Genomic DNA, 23,983 nt, shown 5'->3' on the forward strand with positions numbered 1-23,983 from the left:
GCTTTGATGAGGTGTTGGAGGTGTGATTTGCCAAAAGAAATGAAAAACATGACCCAAAGATGGAGTTTACCCTTCACAGAGGCGAGACAGGCGAGAGCGAGTCGAGATCTCGTTGAGTTATGGTGTATTATGAGCTTTCTGGTTCTACCGAGTCGAACCGAAATGAGAAATAGCTCGAGATCTCAGCGAGATACTGAGATCTCAAGCGAGATACCGAGATCTCAAGCGAGATACCGAGATCTCGAGCGAGATAATGACATTTGTGTGTCGCATGGCGTTTCGTCTCGAGATCCTATGAGATCGAGTTAAAAGTGAGATCTCACCGAGATCTTGAACTATGCTTTTGAATCAAGCAAGATGAACCACTTTGGCCCTTTTTCTTGCTCTACCATCAATGGCGTCTGCAGGATCATTCGCAGCTCCCAAGACAAGATCTTCAGCAATTAGAGCACTAGATTGAATATCATCTCTTTCCTATGCCCAGACCCAAAAACTCTTGGGGTTTAAGACTTTCGATTCATTGTCTAGCTGGATTCTCAGATCTGAAAGCACATACCAGAATCTCTCGATCCGAGGAGCACAATGGCACAACCAGATCCTAATTCTCCAAGAAAGAGAATCATAAACCAGATTCTTCTTCCACACCCAGACCCAGTAAGTATTTTCTATTTTCTTGCTACTTTCATTTGTAGATACTCTCAAAATTTGTTCCTTTAGTTTTGAGTAGTAATTCTCTATTGTATCACCTGCAGCCAAAATTCAGGAGCTCTGCGTGTACGATATCAACGACAGAGACTACTGTGGAAGCCCTGCATACCTACACCTGAGTCAAAAAACAGGAGAATTCCCAGGGTTATCTCCCCCCTTTTACCAACAAGGCAAGCTGCTTCTTTTGTTTTGGGAAAGAAGAGATGAAATTTTTTAGTTTCTGAGAAATTAAACAAAATAGTCCGAATTAACTATGATTATTACAGGTATATATCGGGGACTTGCAGAAGAGATGAAACTTTTGACTCTGTTTCTGAGAAATTAAACAAACTCGTCCGATTAACTATGATTATTACAGGTGTATAGCGGGGACCTGCAGAAGAGATTGGGCATAACAACAGAATTGTGTGCAGATCCAACATGTACCAGAGAAGAAAGGAGAATGATATGAGTTGATGTACAGCTTCTACTTTGGGGATTACAGGCACATATCGGTGCAAGGGGGGTATCTGACCTACAAAGATACATACCTTGCTGTGACAGGTGGATCAGGGGTTTTCGAGGGGGTGTACGGGCAGGTGAAGTTGCAGCAGTTGATCTTCCTTTTTAAGCTGTTCTACATATTTTATCTGACAGGGATTTCAGATTTCCCAGCAGAGCTCTTGACTAAGCTAGTTCCTCCATCTCCTACTGTTGAACATTCACCTGCTGCGAAGGCTGTTGAGCCACAAGTACCATTTCCAACTTTACCAACTGATGCTAATGCTTCTGCTTCATCATATGATCCGATCAAGGGGCTCTCTTTTTGAATTTTTTTCTTTCGAAATTCCATTACCTCTCTTTTTTATTTTTGTGTCCGGCTAATGTGCAAAGAAGAGAAGACCTTTTGTTTGGCTTGGGGCTCGAAGGCTTTAACGAGGGCTATTTTCAATCTTCTTCTTTCTTAGTTTATTATTAAACAGAGATTAACAGCTTACCAACCCAGGTGAGCCAGATAAAGGAACTACTTGATTCAAAAGTTCTGGGCGGAGTGGAGGAAGAAGGTGATAGGCAGCCGGTTAGGAGTGATGGACAGAGGGGTAATTTGGGAATTTTAAAACACTAGGGGAGAAGGAGAGGTAAAAGTTTAAATGTAGAGGAGTATCAGAAACAAAGTTTAAGGTAATTGCCCCTTTATGTTATTGTTGATGGGTACTGTTCACAGTCCCAGCCCCATACCTTCACTTTCTTTCTCTCTTATTCTCTCTCTTAAGCCCACTATAAGTAGATCTATTGATTTGACCTGCATCATAGGTATCTTCAAAAACTGGTTGAGGGGTGTAAATTATACAGACTAGAATTTTAGGAGTATGTAATATGTAGTAATTGAATGTTCTGGCATAACTGCAGAAGTATACAACAAAAACGCTCAGCCTTATCCCAACTAAATGAGGTCGACTACATGGATCCTTGCCCTCCAGTCAGCTCTATTCGAGGTCATACTTGATACAAGGCCTAAGCTATGCATGTCTTTCCTCACCACTTCTCCTAAGGTCATTTTAGGCTACCCCTGGCTCTTTTAGTTCCTTCAATCTGAATCACTCCACTGTACTGGCATGATTTAAAGTATCAGTCTGTATCGTATCGTATCGGCCGATACGTATCGGTATCGGTCAGTATCGATACGATACAGAAAGATACGTCTCTTTTTTTTTAAAATATATTCTATCGATATGTATCGACAGATACGTGTCGATACGGTCGATACGTACTAATATTACCGTTTGTTTGGGTTTTTTAATGTATTGATACGTATCGATACACATGCCTTTTTCATGAACTAAATCTCAACTTTTTCTCCCTTCGGATCGTGCCACAAAATATGTCGGGTCGGGTCGGATCCTTTGCTTCATATCTTGCATTTTAGTTCTTTTTTTTTTGCTATGATTCAAGGAGAATAGGTTCAATTAACTATTAGATGCATGCTTTGTATACATTTGCAAAGATTTGAACTCAAATCCACCATTTTTCACCCAAAACCGAAAATGGCTTCCTTAAGGGTCAATATTGTGCTTATGTTCGGTCAGTACACAACATCATCCTAGTTGCTCTTATTCTTGAAGACCCTTACAGACATGAGTTTGATCCACCATGCCATTCTTCATGGCAATAGAGTGACTCTGCATGTAAGAAATCTCATCTTTTATAACAATTTCAAAGTACCGCACTTGTCTGGTTATACATTATTCACAATTCTTAGTGTATATGCATCATTTATGACATATATTGCTTGTTTATATTGTTTTTTGTGTCCAAAAGTGTATTTCCATGTGTATTTTAATCATTTTCATGTGTTTCTGCACCGATCGATACGTATCTCCGATACGATACGATACTATATGTCTCTTAAAATCGCCTAATCGATACGATACCCGATACCGATACTTTAAACCTTGCGTATTGGAGCATCAAAAGGCCTCCGTTGAACATGGTAGTGCCACCTCAAACGACTTTCTCGTTGCTTATCATGTATCAGAGCTACTCCCAAACCACTTCTAATATGATCATTCCTTACTTTATCCTTCCTAGTTTTGCCACTCATCCATCTCAACATCCTTATTTCCGCTACACTGAGTTTGTCTATATAATGCTTCTTAACTGCCCAATATTCCGCACCAAAAATAATCAGCCATATAATAGCCATATGGTAGTTTAACCAAAAATTATTCTCTGTCTCAAATATATTGCTAGGAGATTTCTGATATGTGATCAATAAAGGAAAAAGAATTATTCTCTCTTAGAAATGGGGAAAGCATGCTTTGTTCAAATAATTCCTACCATTTGACTAAGCCTTAAATTTTTTTAAACAAATAACAATTCCCCCCCCCCTTTTTTTTTTTTGGAGGCCAGAGGAGGGAGATAAATCAGAATGCCACAACCATTAAGGGAATGATCAACATATAGAAGCTAGAAGTTGAGCCCCATGATGAACCAAAAAAAAAACCCAAAGGCAAGTGCCAAAATACATAAGAACCAAGAAGTGTCAGGATTACTTCATAAAATGAGTATCCATGATACTGTTTGATCTTAATCTCAAGCATTGGTCACTAGAGAGTCAACCTTATTATATTTTCCTACATGAGGGAGTTTAATTCATTATTACTATGATTTAAACCAATTTACATGCTTTCCTACAGCAATTTAGTGGCTTTATGTTGTAATATTGCATGTTTGCAAGTATTATTTTGGGGATTCCAACATGTCTGTCAAGTGATGAAAAAGCTATGACTTCATGATGATTCTTTCAAGAATCAAGAATTCAAGCACCAAAGAGCCAAGCAAAGCCAAATGTGTCATTGACCATGGAGCATCTCCAGTACAAGTGAATGGAAGATTCAAGACTTGTGGAAATCATCAAAAAGCTCAAGTGACTTGAAAGCCAAGTGTCAAGCTCTTCACCAAGCTTCAATGGAATTCAAGTGTTAAAGAGTAACTTTGATGCAGATTCATCACCAAATAGGGCTTGTTTCATTGGGAATAAGTCTAGGGTTGGGTTACATACATGTTGGGCCTTTGATCCCATGGGTTTATAATGTAATAGGCTACTTTTATGGGCCTAAAATATGGGTATATAGGTTGCATACGGGATTAGCCCAATACTTAGTTTATTTTTATGTTTTTTAATTGAACCGGTTCAAATTGGTTGCATCCAATTGGTTCAATTTAAGTGATCATGTGACTTGGTTAAGTAGTCATGTGACAACTTAATTGGTCATGTGATGTAAGTTGGGCTGGATTAGGACTCTATAAGTCCAGCCATGTTTTGAGTCTATTTCCTTTAGTATTCTAGTTTCCTAATCAGTTTAAGTTACCTAATAGGTTAGGAATAGGGTTAGGCCTTTCTTTTTTAGTGTCTAAATCTATTTTTGAGTTTTCTATATAAATTTGTAAGGGAGGCCAGCATTGAACACGAATTTGATTAATGAAAAAAAGCTTTTGCTTGTTGGCTGCCATTGTTGCTGCTCCTGTGCTCCTTGAGATTGTGCATCCTTGTGGTTCTATCAAGGAGGAAAGGGATTGGTGGAATCCGATCGACTCCTTGCGCCGTGACGGCTGGGAGGATCCCAATTCGAAGGTGGTTCTATCCTTCACTTCTGTCCAAGCTGCTGCTAGTGGATTTCTGCTGCAACTTGTTCATTAATTTCTTCTTCTAATCCTCTACTCCCTTCCCCAATTGATCCCCCTTTATTTTTGCTTGAATTCCATTAAACCCTAATTCCATTAAACTCTAGATCTTGCTGCTCAGCCATATTTGTCCATCAAAACCCTAATCCCCTCATCCTTCATTAATTTCCCCAAAACCCATAGTCGATCCTGAATTACTGCCCAGTTTTACAGAATTTTCAAAACACTTAAAACTCTATAATACCTACATTATTAGAGTCCTATAAACCTGCCTAGCCATACCCCCTAAGCCCCCCTTCCATTATCCTAACCTAAGCCCTAGATTTGACCTAAAACTGCAATGCTGTCCTACTGAAACTGCAGAACCAACAGCCCCGTAGTTCCTTGTTATTGGTCCTGGTTTAATTGGCTTCTAGTAGGGCTTTACCCTATCTAGAACTACATTAAACTTAGGATTCTAGAATTAGGATTTATTTTATATAATATAATATCACTTGTAATCCTAAGTTTTAAGGTTCCCACTAGTTTTTTTTTTTGGGTGAATAAAAATTTCATTACCAAAAGAGAGAAGAAAGGAGAATTACAAAGGGCCCCACAACAAGAGGGCCAAACCAGTCAGCCCAAGCAATTGCCGGGGGAACCAAGGAAACATTGGAGAGGCCCCAGGACTAAACAATGGTCCTGTTCCTAGGGGTGTCTATACAAGAAGAGGGAGGAAGAAGAGATAACTTTGCTTTAATTTCAAAGGAAATGGAGTCCCAAATCTTCCGGTAAGTCCGAGAGTTGGAAGTCCATTTTCTCAAATTTCGCTCCATCCAGATATGGTTGAGGGTAGCACAAAAGGCCAACTTCCCGACCGCGTCACAAGTGGTGGATCCAGCAAAAGTCATATCAATCCAAATCCATTCTCTGGAGAAGGGAAGGATGCGTCTTCGGGTAGGCCAGCAGTTGAGAAGGACTCCCTTCCAGATTGCAGTAGCAGTTGGGCATTCAAAGAAGAGGTGGTTCAGGTCTTCATCATTGTTCCAACAGAGGCAGCAGGCACGAGAGACTAAGATCTGGCAGCTGCGGAGAAAAGCTTGAGTAGGGAGACAGTTGTTGAAGACTCTCCAGGCTGTGAAGCAGTGCCTAGGAATGTGATGCTTGAACCAAAGAAGTCCATGCTAAGAAACCAAAGGGCCTTTCAAACGAATAAGATCCTAGGCAGCCTTTGAAGAGAAGGAGCAAGAGCTGTTAGAGGACCAAGTAACACAATCTCCTCTAGAAACAGCCCTTCTAGTAACCGAGTGAAGCTCATTCCAGATAAGGGTGAGGATGGGGCCAAATGTTGGAGGAGCCCAATCATTGTGATGTAGAATATCGGCCACCAAAGAAAGTCTATGTAGGCCTGAGGAGTAAATGGATCTTGGAGTAACCAGAGTAACCCGGTGAAGAAGAATTCCCATAGGATGCCAGTTGTCAAGCCAGAGGTAAGTAGATTGACCATCACCAATGCTAGAGCGAATGACTTGAAGGACCAAGGGGCGGCTGGCAAGGATTTTCCTCCAAACCCAAGAAGCATCAGATAGAGCGGGAGCAATCCAAATGGAGGCCTTTCAGACGAATAAGATCCCAGGCAGCCTTTGAAGAGAAGGAGCAAGAGCTGTTAGAGGACCAAGTAACACAATCTCCTCTAGAAACAGCCCTTCTAGTAACCGAGTGAAGCTCATTCCAGATAGGGGTGAGGATGGGGCCAGATGTTGGAGGAGCCCAATCATTATGATGTAGAATATCGGCCACCAAAGAAAGTCTATGTAGGCCTGAGGAGTAAATGGATCTTGGAGTAACCCGGTGAAGAAGAATTCCCATAGGATGCCAGTTGTCAAGCCAGAGGTAAGTAGATTAACCATCACCAATGCTGGAGCGAATGACTTGAAGGACCAAGGGGCGGCTGGCAAGGATTTTCCTCCAAACCCAAGAAGCATCAGATAGAGCGGGAGCAGTCCAAATGGAATTGTGGCGGAGGGGCCCCGAGTAGATCCAATCCATCCAAATGCTCTTTTTTTTTTAGGCTATCTTCCTTAGAAGCTTGATGATGCCAGCTGAGTTCACTTCTTTAATACGCCGAATACCCAACCCCCCTTCCTTCTTGGGAAGGCACACAGCAGCCCAGCTCAAGGGATGAAGGAACATTGTGGCGTCAGAGCCCTTCCAAAGGAAAGAAGCCATAAGAGCTTCCATAGCCTTGATAGTAGACTGGGGGAGTCCATAGACACCCGACCAGTAGATGTAAGAGGCTTCCAAAACAGATCTGATGAGGACCAACCTGCCAGCATAAGAAAGAAGCTGGCTTTTCCAGAGCTGAAGTCCTTTCCGGATCATATCCAACAAAGGAGTACAATGGTGAGCAGAGAGCCTAGCAGGGATCAAAGGAATTCCCAAGTATTTGACAGGCAGCTGACCCTTAAGGAACCCAGAGATTGCGAGGAAGCCGGCTTTGTCAATTTCAGAAACTCCAGCAAAGAAGATGAGAGTCTTGGAGGGGTTAATGCGAAGCCCTGATAACTCTTTGAATTGATGGAGGCATAGCAAGATAGACTCTAAGGACGCAATCGATGCCTTGGAGAAAATCATCAAGTCATCAGCAAATGCCAAGTGAGTGAGCTTTAGGCCTTTACACTTTGGCAAAGGAATGATGAGCTGCTGGTCAGTGCAAGTCTGAATTTGCCTGGAAAGGATTTCCATGGCAATAGTAAACAAGTAAGGGGAGAGAGGGCAGCCTTGTCGAATCCCCACAGAAGCTCCAAAGTACCCTGCCGGACTGCCATTGACCAAAACTGAGAACTTTGGGGAAGAGATGCAAGAGCTGATCCAGTGAACAACGGGCAAAGGAAACCCCATTTGAGTCATCAATTGAGCAATGTAATCCCATCTAAGAGAATCAAAAGCTTTATGGATGTCAATCTTCAGGAGCAACGACGAAGAGTGATTCTTTCTATCAAAGTCTCTGACAATATCATTACACAGAAGGATGTTATCAGAGATGTTCCTGCCAGGGATGAAGGCTGTTTGGTTGTCACTCACCAATAGGTCCACCACACTCTTGAGCCTTCTAGCAAGAATTTTTGCAATAAATTGTACAGAAGATTGCATTCATGGCAATAGCACCTTCCTTTTTGGGTATAAGACAGAGGAAGGTGTGATTGATCCCATTGACTTGATTGGGATTAAGGAAGAAGCTCTCAATGGCAGCAATAAGGTCGGCTTTGATGATGTCCCAAGCAGCAAGAAAGAATCCCATGCTAAAGCCATCCGGGCAAGGAGCTCCATTAACCTTTAGGGAGTGGATAGCTTTCACAATTTCTTCTTCTTTGGGGATAGCAGTTAAGGATTCCAAAAATTCTGGAGCAATGAACTTGTTGAGCAAATGGTTAGGAATAGGGACCTGATCCTGCTGAGGCCCAGAGAAAATACCTTTAAAGTGCTGCACTGCTTGATCCTTAATATCCTTGACAGTGTTAACAAGAGAGCCATCCCGCCGAGAGAGCTGGACAATAGAGTTAGCATTAACTCTAGCTTTGACAGGCCGGTGGAAATATGCTGAGTTAGAGTCACCCAAATCCAGCCACTTGATTCTAGATTTTTGTTTGAGAAAGCTTTCTTCCCTAGCTAGCAAGATGGAGAGCTGGCTAGAGACCTCTTTTTCTTCAACAACAAGGGATTCATTGAGCAAATCAGACTGCAGCCTAGATAGAATGGAAGCAAGTCTGTCCTTACACTCTTTAACTTGAACAGTAATGTTGCCAAAGATGTTCAGGTTCCAGTCCTTTAGGGCAGCCTTGACATTCTTGAGCCTCTTGGAGAAGGCGTGGAAAGGCTTTTGCCAAGCTTCAAGGACAACCGGGAGAAAAGTTGGATGAGAAGGCCACATGTCAAAATATTTGAAGGGTTTGGGGCCAAAGAAAGTAAAGGGCTGGATAGCATGCGAGATGGGAGAGTGATCAGAGATGCCTGGGTTTTCAAAAGAAGCATGGGAAGAAGGGAAGGAGTTAAGCCACTCTTCATTGACCAGAACTCGATCAAGCTTGCAGGCAATTCTGCAGTTTCCAGACCTTTTATTGCTCCAGGTAAGGGGAAATCCACTCCATCTGAGATCATTAACAGCTATGTCTTCAATGCAATCATTAAAAACATTCATAGCATCCAGGTCAATATGGTCACCCCCTTGCTTTTCATGACTGTAGCGGATAATGTTGAAGTCTCCTCCAAGACCCCAAGGCTGGGATCCAATTTGGCTAGCAAGGGATCGGAGATCAGCCCACAAAGAAGTCCTAAGAGCAGGACAGTTTTCAGCATAAACAACTGAGAAGAAGAAGGAAAATTGGCCTAAAGAGTCGGAGAATTTGGTATGAAGGTATTGAGAGGAGGAAGCAGAGAGAGAAATAGAAATTTTTTTGGGATCCCACAGAAGCCAGATACGGCCATTGGTGTGGTGGTTGTAGTTGGTAAGCAGAGACCAACCAGGAGCAACTGAGTTAAGGATTTTGGAAGAGTTGGGCTCCTTAACATGGGTTTCCAGGAGGCAACAAAAACTCGAACGAGATGATCTAATGAGGGAACAAACAGCAGCCTGCTTCGCGGGAGAGTTGAGCCCACGAGTGTTCCAGACAGTGCCGTGAATCATTGGGACAGAGGTTGCAAGGGCAGCAAAGGCTCAAGGAGCCTGGTCAGCACAGCACGAGACCTAGTTTCACTATGGTGCCTCCGGCGATAAGAGCTACCATAGGGGGCAGAGGGAGTGGGAGGTGGGGGGAGGTGGGCAAGAGTTGAAACAGGGGAGGTGCAAGGAGCGGGTGAAGAAGATGATGGGTTCAACGGACATGGGCCAGGTCCCAAAAGAGAGCTTAGACCCGCCTGAGAGGAAGAAGAACTTAAGTTTGGACAACCCGACCCATTGGAGGAGATGGATAAAGGGGCAGATGGGTCTGGGTTAAAAGAACCCGGTTCAAAAGGATTAGCAGGCAGCGTAGAGCCCAAAAGGCCACAAGGAGGGGGAAGGTCAACTGGAAGGGGCCCCACTCGAGCCAGGTCAGCAAGAGTTGGTGTCGCAGGGTTCGATAAAGCAGGAGAAAAATGAGAGAGGGTTCCTTCAATAGTAGGCAAGAGTGAAACATAATCGCCAGAGATCAAGGGAGTAGCAGAGCAACTCAAAGGAGCAGTCGAGGACTTAGAAGCCAGAGCATCATCGTTTTCTAAGCCAAAGCCAAGAATAGAAGGCTCGACAACAGGATCCTCCTCCATACGAGATCTGCTGCGAGGAAGTATCTCAAACTGGGGTTTCTCGGGACATGAAAGGGGCTCTGCATCTTCAGTCGACGCCAGGAGACTAAAACGATTCTACCCATCAGCCCAGGGCTTCTGCAACGATTGAGATAGATCGTTGGTGCTTTCCAATGGCTTCTTCTTCTTCCGTCGCTGATTCCGGTGCCAGAATCTGGATCGTGAACGACTGCGAGAGCTAGAGCGAGCAACCTTGGAGTGGAGGTTTATCGTCTCGACTCCACCATTAGCCGTTATCGCAACTCTATCCAAGGGAACGACACCAGAGCTAGCAGATCCATCGCCAACCAAAGAGACTAAGTTGCATCGAGGATCAGGGCCATCAGCCTCCAGGGATTTGACCACCGGAGTGCAATGTTGGGAGTCATGGCCAAAGGTTTTACAGACCAGGCACTGAGGAGGCAGCCAATCATAATGCACTTCCTGTTCGAAAGAGTGGCCCTCACCTTCATTAACAGTGATGAACGAAGGTAGGGTCTCTGCAGCAGAAACTTCAACACAAATTCTCGCGAAGGCTAGACGATCCTTCCTGCGAGTGTGCAAATCAGAGAACAAAGGTTTTCCAAAGGCTGAGCCGATCAAACTAAGGCCATCAGTGCACCAGAAATGAAGAGGCAAGCCTGGTAAAGTGATCCACAGAGGAATGGATGAAAGGTCCAGTCGCCTAAGTTGAATTTGTCGAGTCCATTGACTCAAGAAGATAGGCCTTTTACCCACCAGCCAAGGACCTCCTTCCAGGGCACGAGACTTGTCAAGAGAGGAGGAGAATTTAAATATGAAGAAGCCATTGTCTAGCAGAAAGGTATCTAGAGTACCTTGGGGACGCCATTGCTTGGAAAGAGACAATTTGACGATGGGAAAGGGAGGACAAGGTCCCAGAAAGTAACCCACAAGGCAATCTTCCCAAAGCTTAGCTTCATTCAAGAGCAGGTCAGGAGGACAGAAGACCACCTTCGAAGAGCCAGCAGAAGAAGAAGGGACAAAATGCAGAGGGAGTCCATCAGAGGAAGAGGAGGAGCCTACCGCGACGATGGAACTCCAGGGAAGGGGCTGGGAAATAGGGGGATGAAGAGGAGGAACAGGGGGAGGAGAGGGAGAAACAGGGGCAGAACCGGGGGAAGCCATACTAGGAAGAGAGGACAAAGGGAGGATCAGGAGACCTGCCGGAGGGACCGGCAGGGAGAGACAGATGGAGGGGAGGAGCTCATTGAGAAAGTAGTTCAGTTCCCACTAGTTTTTTTTTTTAGATGAATAAAAATATAAATTACGGAGAAAGAAGAGGAATATACAAGCCCAAGGGCCAACAACAAAGAAGCTAGAGGCTAGCTAGAGCGCAAAATGGAGGTAGGAAGACCCCAGGAGACAACAATAAGCCTGTTCCTTGGGGTATCCTTTACATCAGAGGGGGGGAGGGAGGTAGCTTTAGATGAAACATAAAAGAAGATGGCTTTCCAAATCTAGTCGAAAGAACGGGAGTTGGATGTCCATCTTCTTAGGTTTCTCTCCATCCAAATGTGGGAGATAGTGGCACAAAAAGCAAGCTTCCCAATCGTATCGCAGATCTATTTCCTACCAAATGTCATATTAATCCAAACCCATTCTCTGGATAGGGGCAGAGGAGATCTCCGGGCAGGCCAACAGAGGCGAAGGACACGGCTCCAAATGGAGGCAGCAAAGGGGCAAGAGAAGAACAGGTGCTCCACATCTTCATGCCCATTCCAACAAAGACAGCAGTTGGAGGAGACTTGCATATTGTGATGCAAGAGGAAGTCTTGGGTAGGGAGGCAATTCGATAGGGCGCGCCAAGCGGTGAAGCTCTGACGAGGGATGTGCCCTCTAAACCAAACCACTTTGTGCCAAGGACTGAGGGTCCCTCTATGTCTGACCATGTCCCAAACGGAGTGGGAGCTGAACCTGCCAGAGGGGGAGGGGAGCCAGGTGATTGCATCACCTCTACCACGATGACCAGGGGGGATAGGGGGGAGGGATCTCCAGATGTCTGCAAGGGGAGGAGGGGAGAGGGGAGGGGACCAAGAGCCTCTGGTGATGATAGAAGCCACAAGGGAAGATCTGTCTAGACCGGAGGCATATATGACACGGGGGCTGACAATGGAAGCAAGGACACCTGAGGGATGCCAATTGTCAAGCCAAAGGGAGGTGTGCAGCCCATCATCAATCCTGTAAGATATAGCTCCCATGGCTATGTGCCTCACTTGGAGGATTTGTGCCAAATCCAGGAGGATTCTGTAGTAGAGCTGACAGTCCAGATAGAGTCACTACGAAGAAGCCCAGCATACACCCAGGAGGTCCAGATGCTGGATTTGTTGGTGAGAAGCTTCCAGATCACCTTGAGAGAACCTGCAATGTTCACATCTTTAATCCTTCTGAGACCAAGACCGCCTTCAGATTTAGGGCAGCAAATGGAGGACCAGCTTTTAGGGTGGAGAAACCTAGCTGAATCCACACCTTTCCAAAGGAAAGCACACATAATAGACTTGGCTGCCTTGATGGTGGCCTTAGGGAGGCTAAAAACACCGCTCCAATAGATGTAGCATGACTGAAGAACCGATCTAATGAGCTCAAGGTGACCTGCATAGGATAAAAGCTTGGCCTTCCAGAGTTGCAGCCTCTTACGGAGGAGGTCAAGGATGGGATGGCAATGGTGGGCTGAAAATCTAGCAGGGATGAGGGGGAGGCCAAAGTAGCGGATGGGTATGGTGCCAAGAGAAAAGCCTGTGATGGAGGAGAGGGAGACTTTGGTAGTATCAGGGATCCCAGCAAGGAAGATTTGGGATTTAAGGAGGTTAATGCGAAGACCGGAGAGACCCTGGAAGAGGTGGAGGGAAGACATGATGGACTCAAGGGAGAGGGGGTCAGCCTTGGAGAAGATCATGAGATCATCAGCGAAGGCAAGGTGGGCCAGGTTGGTGGGTTTACATTTGGGGATGGGGGAGATGAGGAGGAGATCAGTTTTGGATTGGATGCTTCGAGAGAGGACCTCAAGGGAAAGGCAAAAGAGGAAGGGGGAGAAGGGGCAGCCTTGACGAATACCAACAGAGGAGTTAAAGAAGCCCGTAGGGCTGCCATTGAGGAGAACGGAGAAGCGAGGGGTGGAGATGCAAAAGTGGATCCAATTGACAAAGGTGGGCAGGAATGACATCTTAAGCAGGACTTGGGAGATGTAGTCCCAGCGGATGGAGTCAAAGGCTTTGTGGATGTCTATCTTCAAGAGGGCTGAGGGAGAGATGGATTTCCGGTGGAAGCCTCGAACAATGTCCTGGCAAAGGATAATGTTATGCGAAATGCTTCTCCCAGAGATAAAGGCTGACTGATTAGAGCTGACAAGGGAGTTAATGACGAGCTGGAGTCTGTTGGCAAGAATTTTGGCAATGAACTTGTAGAGGAGGTTGCAGAGGGAGATGGGCCTGAAGTCAGGCATGGAAGAGGCTCCTGGGGATTTTGGGATGAGACAGAGAAAGGTGTGGTTTATGTTTTGGATCTGGTGGGGGTTAAAGAAAAAGCTCTTGATGGCACCAATGAGCTCAGCACCGATGATGTCCCAGTAAGAGGAGAAGAACCCCATACTAAAACCATCAGGGCCAGGAGCTTTGCTAGCCTTGTGAGAGCGAACAGCAGTGACAATCTCAGAGTCAGAGGGTATGGAGCAGAGGGAGTTGAAGAGGTGAGGAGGAACGAATTTATTGATAAGGTCATCCGGGATAGGGGCTTGGGTGGTAGAGGGGGGGCAGAAGATACCAGAAAAGTAGGACACAGCTTCAGATTTGATAGCTTCAACAGAGGAGAGGACCAAGCCATCAGAGGTGGTGAGGGTGAGAATGGAGTTGGAGTTGGTTTGGCCTTTGAGGGAACGATGGAAGAAAGCAGTATTCGAGTTACCAAGATCGAGCCATTTAATCTGGGATTTCTGTTTGAGGAAACTTTCCTCCAGAGAAAGAGAGGAGGCAAGCTCAGAGGCAGCGAGGGATTCTTCCGTAGCAAGCAAGGAGTTGAGGGGATCGGACTGAAGACGGGACTGGATGGAGGAGAGGGTGTCACGGCAAGAGGAGACACGGGAGGAGATGTTACCAAAGGTGGTAGAATTCCAGTACTTGAGGGCAGCTTTGATATTTTTGAGCTTCTTAGAGAAGGCAAGGAGAGGGGAGGAGAAGGATTGGACAGGAATGTCCCAAGCTGCTTGGACAGTAGGGAGGAATCCGGTGTGGGAGGACCACATGTCGAAAAACTTGAAGGGTTTGGGACCAAAGGATAAGTAAGGGAGGACAAAGAGGGAGATGGGGGAGTGGTCAGAGAGGTCGGGGAGGTCAAAGACAGCATGGGAAGAAGGAAGGGAGGAGAGCCAATGGTCATTTACGAGGACACGGTCAAGCTTACAGGCAACTCTGTCAGGGCCAGAGCGCTTGTTGTGCCAAGAGAGATCAGCACCCGACCATCTCAGGTCGTTAAGCCTTGTATCCTCAAGACAAGAATTGAAGGCAGTAATAGCTAGTTGGTCAATGGGGGAGCCAACCAATTTTTCGTGGCTAAAGCGGACAACATTAAAGTCACCACCCATGCCCCAAAGGGTGGGACCCACAGACAAAGCGATGGAGCGGATGTCGTCCCAAAGGGGGAGCCGATCCAAGTAACGGTTAAAGGCATAGAACATGGTGAAGAAGAAGAGGTGATTGTGGAGGTGGTCAGAGATGCTAAGATGGAGGAATTGGGGGGAAGCAGAGGAGACTGAGATATGGAATTTGGATGGATCCCAGAGGACCCAAATGCGGCCATTTGGAGAATGAGTATAGTTGGAAAGGAAAGACCAAGAGGGAGCAAGAGAGTGGGCGATGCGGGAGGAGTTGGGTTTAATGACTTTGGTTTCAAGGAGACAACAAAGGGAGGATTTGGAGGATTTGATACGATCGCGAATCTCAGCTTGTTTACCCGGGGCATTGAGGCCACAGACATTCCAAATGGTCCAAGGGATCATGGTCAAAGGGGGGGAGGGGGCAACCAGCCATCAGTGGAGCTAACGCGAGACCCAGGGGGGACGCTTCGGGGCTTAAGGCGATACTCCCTCAAGGGGGGAAAGCAAACCAGAGGAGAAGAGGGGGAAGGGGGGAGAAGGGATGAAGGGCAATGGGCCAAGGTGGAACCGGCTGAAGGACCAGGACCAGGCTTGAAGTGGTTCGGCCAAGGGGGAAAAGGGATTAAGCCATTTGTTAGGGGAGGTGGGTGGGTTAAGAGGGCGGGTTGGTGGGTCGGGTCAGACAAGGAGGTGCTGAGAGGTAGGACAAAGGGGGGTGAGTGGATAAGTGGTTCACGTGAGGGGGAGAGATGGGTTGAAAAGTTGGGGGGAGGCCTCGGGAAGGGAGTGGTTTGGTTAAAAGGGGGTGATATCTGAGTTGGGTTTCCAAAAGTGGAAGGGAAGCAGGACGAAGGTGAAGGGGAGCTTGCAAAGGTAACTGTAGGGGGTGCCTGCAAGTCATCGTCGCAGATCAGGCTGATCTCGAGAGTGACATTCGAGGCTGCAACAACGCTATCATCGCCCAGCTCGAAAGACCGAAGTACCATGTACCTGTTGTGGTCAGCGTCCTCAGATCTGGAGAGTAGGTGAGCCTCGGGCGAGCCGCCATGACTGGGAGCCTCGCCAAAGCCACGCTGGTTTTTCCAATGGCGATTCCGGTGTTTTTTCCGGCCACGAGAGAGTTTCAGGGAACCTTCCATCGGAGCAACCACCTCCCGGGCAGCAGCGTCGTCTTCAAAAGAGATTTACCTTCCATCGAGTCAACTGACGCATCAGCGTCATCTTCCACCAAGGTACCAATCTCAGCGGCAGTAATGTTTTCCCCAAGGACTTCAACCTCCTCAACAGTAAGAATCGTTGTTGCAGAGTCAGCGATATTGGTCTCCACATCACCCGTTGGAACAGTCACGGTGGGCGAGGTAGACGGAGGAGTCATTGGGCCATCAGCAGAGGTAACAGGAGGCGGGAGACACAGCTTCGAGGGGTGGCCGAAGTTTTTGCAGATGAAATATGCCATGAATGACCCCCTCCCTCCCTCAACCAGCCATCCCCTCTCCCAGTCCTCCAGCCACCTGCCCTTCACCTCCCAAGGTACTAAAACTCGGGTCTCGGTACCAACTCGACCCTTGGAAAAACCGAGTCAAGTCGAGATCTCGCCGAGTTGGTGCATTTTTTTTTTCGACTCGAAGCCTCAACTCGGTGGGTTTTAGACCTCGTTTGGGTCTGAAACTTGGTATTCAGCCTATTTTAGGCCATTTAAACACAATAGCACTATCAAATTTTGCAAAAACAAAGTCCAAATCTGAGTTTCAATTCGGACCATAGGTTGGTAGGCCACGTACTAAAATACCCTACTCTACACATAATTTAGTAATAAAAAGCAAGCAAAACATTCAATTAATAGCTAAACAACTTAAATAAGAATTAGAAATGTTAAAGTGATACATCAAACTGTTTAAAAGTGTTACAACTATCATCACATAAAATGACTTTGAATCAAGTATTCAGTCCCTGCTAGTGTCACATAGTCTTCCCATAGCATAGTGTTGCTGTAATGTTGAATATAGTGCTCCACAGCAAGCATATAAGAGTTCTGTCGAGTTAGGTAAGTAAATACATAGTAGATGGGTCATTTCCATGGGTCAACCAGAGATCCGAGATCTCGCCGAGATATGTCGAGTTCTGTCGAGTTAGGTAAGTAAATACATAGTAGAAGGGTCATTTCCATGGGTCAACCCGAGATCTCGACGAGATATTGCACTTTTATGTATCGTATGCCATCTCGTCTCGGTTTCTCAGAAAACCGAGACGAGAGCCGAGACCTCGCCGAGTCGAGACGAGTTTTAGAACTGACCCCCCCCCCCAATCCACCGCCCAGAAAGCTTGGTCCTTCCTATTCGGTCCCCCTCTCCCCCTCCTTCCCGAGATGACCATTCTCTCCATTTCGTACCTCCCTCCCTTGACGGCAACACCAAAATAGTTCTCTACCCTGCCAATCTGCTAGCCCCTGAAATCTCAAAATGGAAAAACTGCCTTGTTGGCCATTTCATCGGTGACAGGCCTCCCTTCCATATTGTCAAAACCTCCCTTAACAAGCAATGGAGAACCCAAGGAAGACTTACCTGCTTGATAACAGTTTCTTCATATTCAAGTTTTCTGATGATGAAGACAAGATCTCGGCAGTCCCTAGCAAGTAGGTAAGAAGCCTGTCTTCCTTCGTCAATGGGATCAATATCTTCAACTTAACCAGGTAGACAACCGAACTATCTGTTGAAGTATACATTGATGCTCCCTAACAGTTCGAGCTTTTAGGTAAAACGGTAGCGAACATGGTATCAGAGCAGGGAGGTCAAGTATTCGACTCCTGGGAAGTGCATTGGAATAATTTTCCCGACATTTCTTCTCCCTTGATGCTGCGCGAAGGAAATGCCGCGCGAGCTCCACGTGCAAGGACCATAGGATCTTGGCCTACACGTGCGAGGGAGTTCAAGCTTTTAGGTGAAATGGTAGCGAACACTATCCCTCTCTGGATCGCATTCCCAGGTCTTCCACTCCATCTCTGGTGTGAAGGAGGCCTTAGCATTGATGGTTCAATCATCGGGAACCCCCTTTATTCTGATCAACGAACTAAAAGAATGGATCGTTTGGCCTATGCGAGATTCTGTGTGGAGGTCTTAGCTGGCTGTGAACCTCCATCTTTGATCATTATTACCAATGATGAAGGCTTCTCCTTCCATTAGAAGGTTCTCTGTGAATGGCTCCCACCACATTGCTCCTCCTGTAAAGTTTTCGGTAACCACACCATCGCCTGCAAGCCCAAAGTCCGCATTGGTAATTTCGTTGCAGAGGACTCCATAGACAAAGAAGGTACCCCCCTTGTATCGTCTGGCAATCCCAATCAATCAACCTACCGCCTCCGCTCCTTGTGACATTAGTCGAGGTCGGCATAGAAGTCATCACCAAAGAAAAAAAAAACTTCTAAGTTGATATTCCTTATGATGTGTGAAATGGGAGAGAAAAGACGAGAGGAAAGAGAGAAGTGTTTCCATGTTATCAAATGCACCCTAACTTGTAGAAATACTCATTTTGATCAGAAACCAAAAAAAAAAATCCTTTGGAACAGAAACATTATCAAACAGATTAACAAACCCTTAGCGCCTCTCTGATAAGTTTCGGAGACGTCTCTTAAAATCAGCTTTCAGTTACACTTCCCTATACTGATACTTCAAACCTTGCTTACATATTTGGATGGTGATACTGTTAAGAAATAGAATGGTTTAATGTGCTTAAGTGAATCAATATGATTCCCTAAGCCTTTATTTATACTAATAAAAAAGAATTACATAGACACTTATGCCCCTATATAGCTGACATAAGTGTAAACAAAGGAAATAACATAAGAAGAAAATTAAGAGGAAAGGACCAGAATACCGTAGGGGTATTCTGACCTATATCTCTAACACTCCCCCTCAAGTTGGTGCAAAAAATGTCACACATGCCCAACTTGGCTAGAAAAGGATGAAACACTGTGCTAGTCAGCCCCTTGGTGAACACATTAGCCAGCTGATCAGTAGACTTCACATAGGGAACACAAATAAGTCCAGCTTCAAGTTTCTCCTTGATGAAATGTCTGTCCACCTCCACATGCTTAGTACGATCATGTTGGATAGGATTATGAGCGATGCTTATGGCAGCCTTATTGTCACAATATAACATCATTGGAAGTTGGACAACAACTCAAATATCTTGCAACAGCCCCTTAAGCCACAACAATTCACAGATACCATGAGCCATTGCACGAAATTCAGCCTCAGCACTGGACCTGGCCACCACATTCTGTTTTTTACTACGCCAGGTGACAAGGTTCCCACCAACAAAAGAGCAGTATCCAGAGATGGACTTCCTATCACTTGAACCAGCCCAATCCACATCAGTGTATGCTTCAACTTTCAGATGACCATTGGGAGATAAGAGTATCCCTTGTCCTAGAGCAGACTTTAAGTATCGTAAGATGCGAAGGACGACCTCCATATGAGAAGAATAAGGGTCATGCATAAACTGGCTGACCATACTCACTGCAATGGCAATGTCTGGTCGAGTGTGAGATAGGTAGATAAGTTTGCCCACCAACTGCTGATAACGACCTTTGTCAACTGGTGAGCCTTCTTTCTCCTTGAGTCTTGTCGTAGCTTCTATGGGAGTTGCCGAAGGATGACACCCTAGCAGCCTTGTTTCAGATAGTAGATCCAGGACATACTTTCTTTGAGACAGAAATATACCCTTTGAAGAACGAGCAACCTTTATCCCGAGAAAATATTTCAAAGTCCCCAGATCCTTAATTTCAAACTCACGGCCAAGGAATAGCTTCAACCTGTTGATCTCATCACCATCATTACCGGTCACTACAATATCATCAACGTAGACTATGAGGAGAGTAACTTTAGCACCCACACGTTTGATGAACAAGGTATGATCAGCATTGCTTTGTTGGTAACCCACGGACAACATAGCCTTGTGAAATCTACCGAACCAAGCTCTAGGTGACTGTTTCAAGCCATAGAGTGCACGCTTCAGTTGACACACATTTCCCTTGGTAGCAGGACTTGAAAAACCTAGAGGAATGTCCATATATACTTCTTCCTTTAGTTCACCATGGAGGAAGGCATTCTTCACATCCAACTGCTGAAGATCCCATCCAAGATTCACTGCACAGGATAGCAATACCCGTACAGTATTGAGTTTTGCTACCGGTGCGAAAGTCTCCTGGTAGTCAATGCCATACGTCTGGGTAAAGCCTTTAGCAACCAGACGTGCCTTGTACCGATCCACTGTACCATCTGTCTTCTGTTTGACCACAAACACCCATTTACAACCCACTGGTTTTTTCCCTGGAGGAAGAACTACAAGATCCCACGTATTGTTTTTGTTCAATGCTCTCATTTCTTCCAACATTGCTACCTTTCACTTCCCATCTGTAGATGCTTCCTGCCAATTTTTAGGAATGGAAACAAAAGAAAGGGAGGAAACAAATGTACGAAAAGAGGGAGAAAGAGAACTATAAGACACAAAACGGGAAATAGGATGTAAAGTGCAGGTCCTGGTACTTTTGCGATGAGCATTGGGTAGATCAGAAGAGGAGGGCTCACCAGGAGAAGGAGGATCTGGATCCTGAGGCAGCAACTGGATGGGTATTGGTGCTGCAGTGGTCTGATTCTGCCCTCTGTTAGAACATCTCCGGTTATAAGTAAAAATGGTGGAATTGTCAATGGTCCTCTGAAAGTTACGAATGGTCCTCTGTACTGGAGTCAGCTCCCCCTGAATAGGAACATTACCACCATCTGTTTCCATGGTCTCCCCCTGTATTGGATTCCCCTCAGGTGAAGGGACAGCAGCCACGGGAGGCAGGACAGCAGCCTCGGGAGGCTGGATAGCAGCCGGGGAGTGATGGTCGGTGGATATAGGTGATGAGGAAAGGGGAAACCCAAGAGTAGGAACCACATCTTTACTAAAACGCTCCCCCTGAAGAGGTAGGGAGGAATAATAGGAAAGGGTTTCATGGAAAACCACATCCATACTGACCATAGTACGGCGGGTAGGAGGGTGGTAACACTTGTAGCCTTTCTGGGTTGGAGAATAACCCAAAAAAATACACCGTAACCCACGAGGTTCAAGTTTGCCAAGGGAATGAGTATCCCTAGCATAACAGACACAGCCAAAGACTTTGGGAGGAACCACAAAGGAGAAATCACCAAGTAAAATGTCAGATGGGCTACGGGAATCCAGAACCCGGGAAGGTAACCAATTAATAAGGTAAGCGGCAGAAAGAACCGCATCACCCCAATATTGGGATGGAATATGCCGAGCAAACATTAAGGCTCTTGCCACTTCCAATAAGTGGCGATTCTTTCTTTCGGCAACACCATTTTGGGCCAGCGTATCAACACAACTAGTCTGATGGATAATCCCATGATTAGCAAGGTATTTTTTAAATTGGGATTCCTTACATTCAATGCCATTATCACTCCGTAAAACCTTAAGAGTGGCCTGGAATTGGGTCTGGACCATTTTATGAAAATGTTGAAAACACGAAAAAACCTGGTTTTTAGACTGAAAAAGATAAATCCAAGTATTCCAAGAATGACAATCAATAAAGGAGACAAACCAACGATGGCCAAAGATAGAGGTCTTACGACTAGGTCCCCAAACATCCGAATGCACCAAATGAAAACAAGAAGAACTCCTTTTATTAGATAAAGAAAAAGTTGCACGTGTCTGTTTGGCCAGAACACAAGCCTCACAAAAAAAATTATCCTTATTACATGTGGTGACCAAAGATGGAAATATATGTGCTAAAATGCCTAATGGAGGGTGACCTAATCTAGAGTGCCATTGGTAAAGTTCAGAAGAGTCCAAGGAGTTCTGATGTAGGGGAGAAGGTAGCGGTGAAAGAAGATGACCATCATCAAGCAGATACAGCCCACCGTGAACTCTACCCAATCCAATCGTCTTTCCAGACGCCAGATCTTGAAAAACACAATGAGAAGGATAAAAGATTACCTTGCAGTTAAGATCACGAGTAATACTACTAATGGAAAGGAGGTTAGCAGTAAAATTAGGGCTATGTAAAACAGAAGACAAAGGGAGGTTGGAAGTACAATTGATGATTCCTTTTCCAGAGATGGAAGAAAGGGAACCATCAGCCACCTTGACCTTGTCTTTCCCAAAAGCGGGAGAATATCTATAAAATAAGCTAGAAGTACCAGTCATGTGATCTGTAGCCCCGGAATCAATGATCCAGGGATGTAAAGCCACAGAAGCACAATGACCACCAAAAGGGATACCTGACCGAGCAAAATATGAACCTAAAGGAGTTGAGGAATTGGCAGTAACAGCAGAAGTAGTAGAGGTAGCAGCAGCGGAAGACCTTAGTATACGCAGGAAAGCCTGTAAATCGTCCTTGGATAGACCAATGTCTGTAGCCGGGGCTGTATCAACAGATTCAGATTGATTTGCCTTGCTCTTAGGTTTTTTCTTGTCAGCCGGCTTCCCATGAAGCTTCCAGCACCTGTCCTTAGTATGATAAGGCTTATGACAGTGGTCACAGGTAAGAGGACCCGAAGGAGAACTACCAACAAATAAAGGCCCAATTGGGGCAGCAGGAGCCTGGGCAGTAGTTTGGAGAGCTGATCTGTCTGAAACAGGAGGATGTAACATAGCAGTCCTGCAGTTTTCTTCTAAAAAGACCAGGGCATAGGATTGTTCAAGTGTGGGAAAAGGAGAATGGCCCAACACCTGAACACGAATCTGGTCATATTCAACATTCAACCCGGCCAAAAAATCATACACCCTAATCTTGTCAACATGCTTCTTATAGGCAGCGACGTTGGCCGTATCAGGGTGATAATCTGAAAAATGGTCCAATTGCTGCCAGAAGCTGCGGAGAGTGGCATAATATTTGGACACAATGAAGCCCCCCTGAGTAGTATTAAGGACCTTTTTGCGAAGCTCATATACCTGAGCATCATTGCCAAGCTGCTCATATGTCTCTTTACATGCTGCCCAAATCTGAGAAGCAGTATCAAGGAGAAGAAAACCCTGGGCTAGATCTGAATTCATAGAACCAACAAAATATGACATAAGAAGACCATTGTTAGCTAGCCATTGAGTCTTGGCAGTACCAGGGGCAGTCGGCATAGGGATAGTCCCATCAATATAACCAGTGAGGCCACGTCCAGCAATAGCAAAAGAGGCTGATCGAGACCATAAAAGATAATTGCTGCCGTCTAACTTGATAGGGTTAGGATGGAGATCACGGAAATCAGATTTGTCATGGCTAACCAGATCAGATGTAGCAGTCGAAATATCAGTGGAGTCACCCATAATGAAGAGAAGATCTGTCCAGAAGCAAAATAGGAGCCCTTCCCAATACCGAGTGTGTGAGGGTTATGGAACAAAACCCAAAAACAGAGATCGATGGGGCAGGGAAATCCCAAAAAAAATTGTTGAAGAAGGTGTAACCACGCTGGCCAATATACTTCAGAGAATGTCTTGGATGAAGAAGAAAAAAAATATATCCAAAAGAAGCAGGAGCCGCAAGCAGTCCAATCTCCAAAACCGAGAATATTCAGGTATTTGTTGAAGGAAAAAAACCTGAAATTAGGTCTCGATTGGGAGATAGAGTCTTCAGTTGCTGGTGGAGTCTCGATAGTAGCAGTCCAATGTCGCAGGAGAGTCTCCAAGAGAAGGAGAAGCAGGCCCAATAAATCGAGGACTGATCTTCCCAAAAAAAAAAAGAAAACTCTAATTAGCGCAATAGGTGGAACCAGCAGCCATCGAGAGAAAATGTTTAGGTCATGAAAAAAGGATAAAAGAGGTGGGAAGGGGCAGCAACCAGATCATGGGATCACCTCTGCAGTGCTGCCCTTAGAGAAGGAGAAGAAGCAAGGAGAAGGGGGAGAAAAAAAATCGAGAGAGAAGGGAAAGGGAAGAGAACACGATGGGAGGGACAGGGGTTTTGAAAAAAATCAGAAGGGTCGTTGCTCTGATGCCATGTTAAGAAATAGAATGGTTTAATGTGCTTAAGTGAATCAATATGATTCCCTAAGCCTTTATTTATACTAATAAAAAAGAATTACACAGACACTTATGCCCATATATAGCTGACATAAGTATAAACAAAGGAAATAACATAAGAAGAAAATTAAAAGGAGGAAAGGACCAGAATACCCCTACAGTATTCTGGCCTATATCTCTAACAGATACAAATGT

The 23,983-nt window shown here is 45.3% G+C and overlaps 1 protein-coding gene across 2 annotated transcripts in view; it reads right to left on the reverse strand.

The window, feature by feature from the left end:
* The window catches only part of LOC122651738, a 55,252-nt gene that overhangs the window by 25,226 nt on the left and 6,043 nt on the right, over positions 1–23,983 (reverse strand). The gene's annotated exons all lie outside the window — the stretch shown is intronic.

This window comes from Telopea speciosissima, chromosome 2 (assembly GCF_018873765.1).
Source record: "Telopea speciosissima isolate NSW1024214 ecotype Mountain lineage chromosome 2, Tspe_v1, whole genome shotgun sequence".
NCBI classification, from domain to species: domain Eukaryota; kingdom Viridiplantae; phylum Streptophyta; class Magnoliopsida; order Proteales; family Proteaceae; genus Telopea; species Telopea speciosissima.